Below are 7,139 nucleotides of genomic sequence, written 5' to 3' on the forward strand. Positions count from 1 at the left end.
CGCCTCAGCGGTCCCCGGAACGGCAGCTCGTTGCCGCGGCGCCACGTGCCGGCGCGAGCGGGGTGTCTTTACCGCTGCCCGCTTCTCCTTGCGGCTGATGCAGTCCCGCACCCCAGGTCGTCCACGTTTCGCGCAAAAGCGGGGATGAAAGCTCCTCAGAGACAGCGCCGCGTTCTTCCACCCTCTTCATCCTCTTGCCTTCGTAGTCCTTGCCTTGCCCCTTGGCACACTTCCTCATCCGACCGGGCTCGCTCTCTTGTGAAGCCGGACAGCGCCGCTCGCTAATTAGCAGCTGCGGAGCAGCCTGGCCCTCCTCCCCGAGGTCTCCCAGCTCTAACTGAGAGGCAGGTACCGGCACCAAAGTCTCTTCCACCAGAGCGCAGAGCGTGGCCAGTAAGTCCATAGGCTGGCCAGAAGGATTTTATAGCATCTCGGCTTCCATTCAGATTATCTGAGTTAGTGTTGTGATAAAGATTAAGAATTCTTATAGTTGATTTCACTTGTCATTAGTGTAACAGCCTAATCTTTAGTGGTACTTTTTCTAGTCCGCTCATTATAGTGACTTAAAAGACAAGTAATGTCTCCTCCTAAGTAGAAAAACCTATTCCTCCAAGCTCTCCATACTTTATCTTTTAAATTTTATTTTTAGAAAACTCTTAAAACTGCTTTGAATAGGTTCTTTCTTTTAATTTCACCTTGTCCACTTCTCTAGACTTTGATTATGGTCTCAGAGTTTGTTTCCTTGCTATGTTGTAACTTTCCTTTTACATCTAGAGGTACGTATTTAGAGGAACTGTATTTATAGATGAATAATAGTAATCAGTGCTGTGATCATCTTATGCTTCCAACAGAAAGAATCTTCCCTTACTTTTATCTTCAATGCCAAAAATCCTTTTTCTGTGTTAGCCCACATCTGTTTTGTTAGTGAAAACATCCTCTGACCTCCTGCTAGAAACATTGGATGTTGACAGGGACTAACTGTGGTCCTAAAAATTGATGGAGAGTGGCAAAACCTCACCAGAAGAAGGTACAAAGGCTGGATAGGAGTAAAGCGATGAATGAGTTTTCCTTTTCCCCCCTTGCCCATAGTGGTCTCTGAATTGTACCTCAAATAAGCGTGTGCAAACTTCTCACAATATTTTGTGCTGACTAGATTACACTTGCACTCCCTTCCTGGTGTCAGGACCGTGTTCACAACCCCAGGCCCCCCTCCCCTCACACGTGTTCAGTGAACTACAGAAGGAATAGGAACTGGATCTATAATATTCTTATGGAGCAGATTAAGACAACATAGGGCAGAGACTGGATTTGAAGGCTGGCAAAGGACAGATGCTAAGTTTGGGGATAAAAGGCAGGGAAATCACTTGAGTTTGGGGAAGAAGGTTGGGTCTAGCAAATTAAGGAAAAGTTAAGGACCAACTCTCTGAAGTCTGTATTAGTGGGGTGGGGGGGCTAAAGATTTGGGGACAAGGAGGGACAGAAGAAGACAGATCACAGGGGCAGCCTGAGAGTCAGGAAGAAGAAAAAGATTGGAGAAAAGCAGGATTGGCTGGAATGAAAGTGAACTCAAATCAGACATTTGAGGAGCAGAGGCTGGAAGTGATCAGGCAAAAAGATAGTTTTGGGATCTAGAGACAAGGCAATGATGGGCTAGGAGGAATGAGAGAGAATGATAGTCTTGGGAGAGAAAGAGTATTAAGAGTGGAGGCAGATGACAGAGAACAGTTTGTTTACCTAGGGCACACTTACCTCCAGAAGAGACTGCCTTTTTGGAAGGCCTTATTTTTCATAGTTGTCACTTTATATCACTAAGAGTTCTTGCTGCCGCCATACCTTGTGAGACATGAAGATATTATCCCAGTTTTACAAATTATAAGCTGAAGCGCAGAAAGCCATGCAAAATCGTGCCCCTACTGCTGAACATCCAATGTGAGATGCTTCAGACCTGATGTTCTAGTGGATATTACATAACATTTCAGATGCTGAAAGCATACTTCTCTTTGATTACATTTGTAGCTTTGACTATTCAGCGTTTGGAAGATGATATTATAAAGTATTAAATTTAGCATGCAACGTATGACAAACATATGCAGCAGGCACCTCTTAAAAGCACAGCTTGGGACTTGCCTACCATTACGTAGGAACCACCATCAGATACAGAGGTGTGAAATCTAGTTTGCTGATAGAGTGTTCAGGTTCTGAATAAACCCGTCTCTTCATGTAACACATTGGCTTTCTAGCATCTGCAATAAATAACACAGAGCACAGACACATTTCTTCCCCTTGTTTCAGATCTGTCCTGTCTGTACAGCCTATATTTTGGTATTTCCTGGTTCTTGAGTGCTTAACTTTGCAACTGTAATGACACTAATGTGTTTTTATACTAAACTAATCATCATCTCTCAAAGACAATACCTTCATTAATGGTATTATTTTGCATCAGCTTTTTTTAGCTTAAACTATTATTATTATTATTATTATTATTATTAAATTTTATCTTAAAAGCATTGTGGAAAAAGCTAATCTTGTTGCAGACATGAGCATACAGAGCTAGTGCCATCTCACTGTACAGCAGGGCAATTGTGGCAAGACCACACAAAAGATCTCTGCAGGTGAGAATATCTTGTTGGTAGCTTCCCTGCAGAGCGGAAAGGGAAGTTGTAAGTAGGCTAAGCAGAGAGAAAGAGAGAGAGAAGAAATCCAAACTAGGCTTGCTGATGGCCTATAAAAGGTTTTGAGGTTAATGAAAAGGAAATAGCATATAGTTTTGATATCAAGAAGAATAATAGCAATGTGGTTACTGCATGCAGCTAGGGGGTTTTATTATTATTTTGTTGCAGGTAGGTGTTGATTTCTTACAAATATGTCAAGTAAGCCTCTGATATTTTAGTAAGTCAGCTGATATTTTACCCTCGAAGAGATTTTTTTAGCGTTGCATCAGATTCATTGCACAATACTTCCTTAAGGGAAAGTGTACAATAAGACTTGTAAATAGTGAATCACTCATAACAGCTGGAGTGATAGCAAACTGCACTTTGGTCTGAACATGAACTGTGACTTCCAAGCTCCTTTCCCAGCCCAGTGAGAAAAACTAGACACCTAGACTCAGTTGGCTCAGAAAGGCTCTTTCAGGCTTTGTATGTGATAACAATAGGGAACCATTATTTTCCTGGTCTGTCCCAGAAAAGCAGTTGCATTTCAGTAAGGAAGAGCGCTCGGAATGACCTACGTTAGTGCCTGTCATACAGAAAGATGTGAAAATGTGCTCAGCTACAGGGGTGAGAGGACTTCTTATGCACTGTTTAGAAATTGTTGCAGTAACCTTTTGGGGGGCCGGTAGACTATGTATGTGACCAACTGTAGCATTCAAACTAAGGGCTAAGAGATCTCCTCAGAAAACATAGAGTGTTTGTGAATAAGCAGCTTTATGGCTAAGAGTAGTCATGGTCAAAACAATCTGATTTAAACTGATTTAAGGATATGTTCACTCACGCTGCTTGGGGAAGAGGGAAAAGCTATGTCATTTACAGGTCATTTAGATACCTATCAATCTTTCTTTCTGGATTAAAAAAATAAAACGGGTAGCACTAGAGCTGCATGAATTCAAGGAGGATATTTGGGTTACTTAATGCTCAAAAAGATGGATGTTCCAGGTACAGCAGTCACCTGAAAAGGTCATGAAAAGTGCAGAAATTAAAAGTCAAACTCCTGGGAGGAAGAACCAGATGAAAAGCAGGAAAAAGAACAGTCAATGTAGGACTATTAGTTTGAAGTAAGGGAAGGCTAGATACTCTTAGTGCAGTGCAAGTTAGAATCAGGCATGCTTATGCAGAGCTAAGGATGGTCAGGCCAGACACAGAAGATCTTGGGGACTCTATTTTCTCCGTAGTATGAGCTGCTCAGAAAAGTGGAAAGCTCTCTCTTCATTCCTGAGAGGGTTTATAACACAGCCCTTCAATTGGAATAACTGCCCAGTTTAAAAAACCAACCAAAAAAAAGCACCCCCCCACCCCCCCCCGCCACCTTTATGTGGATGGTCATCATGCTGTCTGGCGGGACCGTTGGTGAGAGGTGTGAGCTGCTCAGTGCTGTGTGACACAGAGCTGTGTGACAGAGCACAGCGGAGCAGGCTATGGTCTCAGTTTGGCAAGTGGCAGCTCCTCAATAAATGCTGCTTTGTCAGATGTGCTCTATGTATATTTTTATCTTCAGTAGGGGAAGGGTGCTTCTTTCCCGTCCTATGGGCAGAGTCTTAGAACTGCGCTCCAGCAAATAATACTTTTGGTGTTATCCTATGTACAACACCCACTAGCATGTCTAAGTTGTTCTGATAATGCGCTCTCTTAAGAGAAGGTTTGGAGACAGCTGACTGAATCATAAAGGATTATTTGCTGGACTAACATTATCAGCATTTCTTTTGCTTCCTCTTACGTAGCTGTTATTAAAGTTCACACAAGCTTGGTCTGTGTGCCAAAATCTGGGAGATGAGACAGAGCTCCTGAATCTAAGTGTGTGTTAGTTTGCTTGTTTTCCCTCCGACTTGTTCGCTTTCGCTGTCTAGGCTATGTGTCAGGTTTGAATTCTGAATCTCCTAATGGAGTGTGTTCTGATGCGCTTAAGCACTGAATGCCTGGGAGCAAACAGCTACAGCCTCTTGCCAAGGAGAGTATAATCTCAGATTCATTTCTGGCCTGCACAGATTAGCATCAGTGGTCCGGAAGCTAAAAGGAGTTGTGTAGCAATCTGCAATCTAGAGCTCTAGTTTCTGTAGAAGCAAATTCATTAGCTCAGATTGCTAGCATCATTTTAAATCCTGATTTAACACTAGACATGATTTAAATGTAGGTATTTAAAGGTTATTGTGTCTTTTATGTGAGATCATATTGTTGTGTTCTGCTTAGATTTCGTATTCCCTAAGGAAATGAGTGAACAGTATAGAAATGAAGACAGTAAAGCAGTAGGACATGCGGTCCTGACTGCTGTTCAGAGTAGGATGATTCAACAGCATATAACTCATCAGTGATGAGTAAAGATGACTATACTGCAGGCAGGAGGGGTGGAATCCCTTTCACACTTTGCTTCCCGTAGCACAGACACTAAAAATGATGAGCACTCAAGTACCTTATTTCTCCTTGTCCCCCAAAATAGAACGTGTTCCTGTTTCCTAACTTATCTCTCTCTAACGGCAACAGTCCCTCAGTATGTAAGTTTACTTACAAAGACTTTTTACAAATTCTGTTTGAAGTAGCTTTTTTTTCAGTCTTGCCCCCACAGCACCTAGGTATCTCTTGAGACCTTGTTTTGTATGATAATTAGAGAAACAGGAATTACTGAAGTGGGTCAGACCACAGCCCATGTAGCCTACACCCATATACCCTTGCAGTCAGTTTTTAATAAGGTGTATTTCCAAAAAACATTTCTTCTCAACTCTTAAGACTTGTTACATGAATTTTATCATACATAGCAGCAAGGCTTCTATCCCTTCAGGAACAGAAACAAAAAGAAATGAGTTTATATTGTTTAAACACAACGTTCATGTTGTTTTCCATGTCTTGTGACACTCAGGTTTTAATGTGTCACTTCCTTGAATGTTGTTTTGTTACTTTATTAAGAAAAGAAGTTTAAAAAGTTTCTAGTGTGCCATAGATCATTACTTTGTATACTTCTATCTAGTATTTAAGATGAACAGTTCCAGTGTTTTCACCTGAGCCTTTTTTCTGGCCCCTAGCAATTCTCATATGATGTGGGGCTTGAAATCTGATCACAGCTTTCCAGCTGACGGTGTACAAGAGGTCTGTCATTTTCAGTATTATTATTCTTTATCTCTAATTTTTATGCATGCCACCCCTGTTTTCTATAATCCTTCAGTAGACAGAACTGGGTGTTCCATGGACTGTGCATAAAAACATCCATGTCTCTGCAAGGATAGATTAGATAATTTGAGCCTAGCAATCTGTATAAGTAACTCATAGTATTCACTCTAAATGTGTATCATTTTGCAAACGAAAGTGCAATCTTGACACTGTCTTACCACCCATTCACTAAATATGGCTAACTATTTTGAAATGTCATGGTCTAGAAGAATCTAGCTGTGCTATCTATACACTTTGCTACTTCACTTTTATATATCTATATCTATATATGTGTGTGTATGTGTATATATATATATAAATACCACAGATGGGAATATGAATTCCTCTGGAAGTCTTAAAAAGACAAAATCAGTTTGTACAATTGTAAGATTTTTTTTTTTTTTGAGCATTGTTTTTCTGGTTTATATCAAAGTGGCAGAAAATTATGAATATCCTGTCATTGCCAGAAAGAGGGAAAAGCAGAAAAACAGGCAGCATTTTTAGTAATGAATAATGCGTTAGTAACACTAGGAAAGAAATTAGAATAGGCTGACAGTCTTTTTTAAAACTCTTTTTTTTAGTGTGGCTAAGTTACCAGTTGTCCAGGAAATAAGCAGCCAAACTTCTTGACTTTCGCTCATCTAAAYGTAAGATGTTGCAGAATCTCGGGGATTAAATGCAAAACTCTCTTTATGGGAACTTAAAGAGACATCAAGAGTATCTCAGTTTGAAAATGAGAGGGGTGTGCCTACTATGATTAATAGAAAATTTTACTAAAAATTACTTGCATATGATGTTGATGCTTTGTCTGAGTATTTTTAAGGCTAGCATGCTTTGAATGTTGGATCCTAAATCTGAAATACAAGTTTGTCCTGTGTAGCGGGAGTTCATCTCGATATGGGAAGCAAGGTGTTAAAAATCTAGTTTTAACAGTCAAGCTTTTAACATGGTATATTTACACAGTACATTGCAGGAAGAGGTGAGCTTATTCTGTCTTCTGAACAGGCCAAAAGCCATGCGGTTTAGTAAAAAGTTGCATTCAAGCTAGTAAGCCAGCAGAGTGGTATTTTCATCATAGTGCTCAGTTGTCCCTGCTCATTTTAGCCTCAAGTTCATTATTCTAGCCACAATATGAATGAATTTCAGATGAGATGATAGAATATCCTGCCTATCAGGTGTGTTAACTCAGTTGCAGGGCTTGGGATCTATATGATCATTGTCCCGTGGTTTCTTGTTGATTTAAGAGTGGGCAAAGCAAAGCTGGCTTGCTCGCAGTTATAGAGAATA

The sequence above is a fragment of the Apteryx rowi genome, unplaced genomic scaffold (assembly GCF_003343035.1).
Source record: "Apteryx rowi isolate R43461 unplaced genomic scaffold, aptRow1 scaffold_69, whole genome shotgun sequence".
Lineage (NCBI taxonomy): Eukaryota > Metazoa > Chordata > Aves > Apterygiformes > Apterygidae > Apteryx > Apteryx rowi.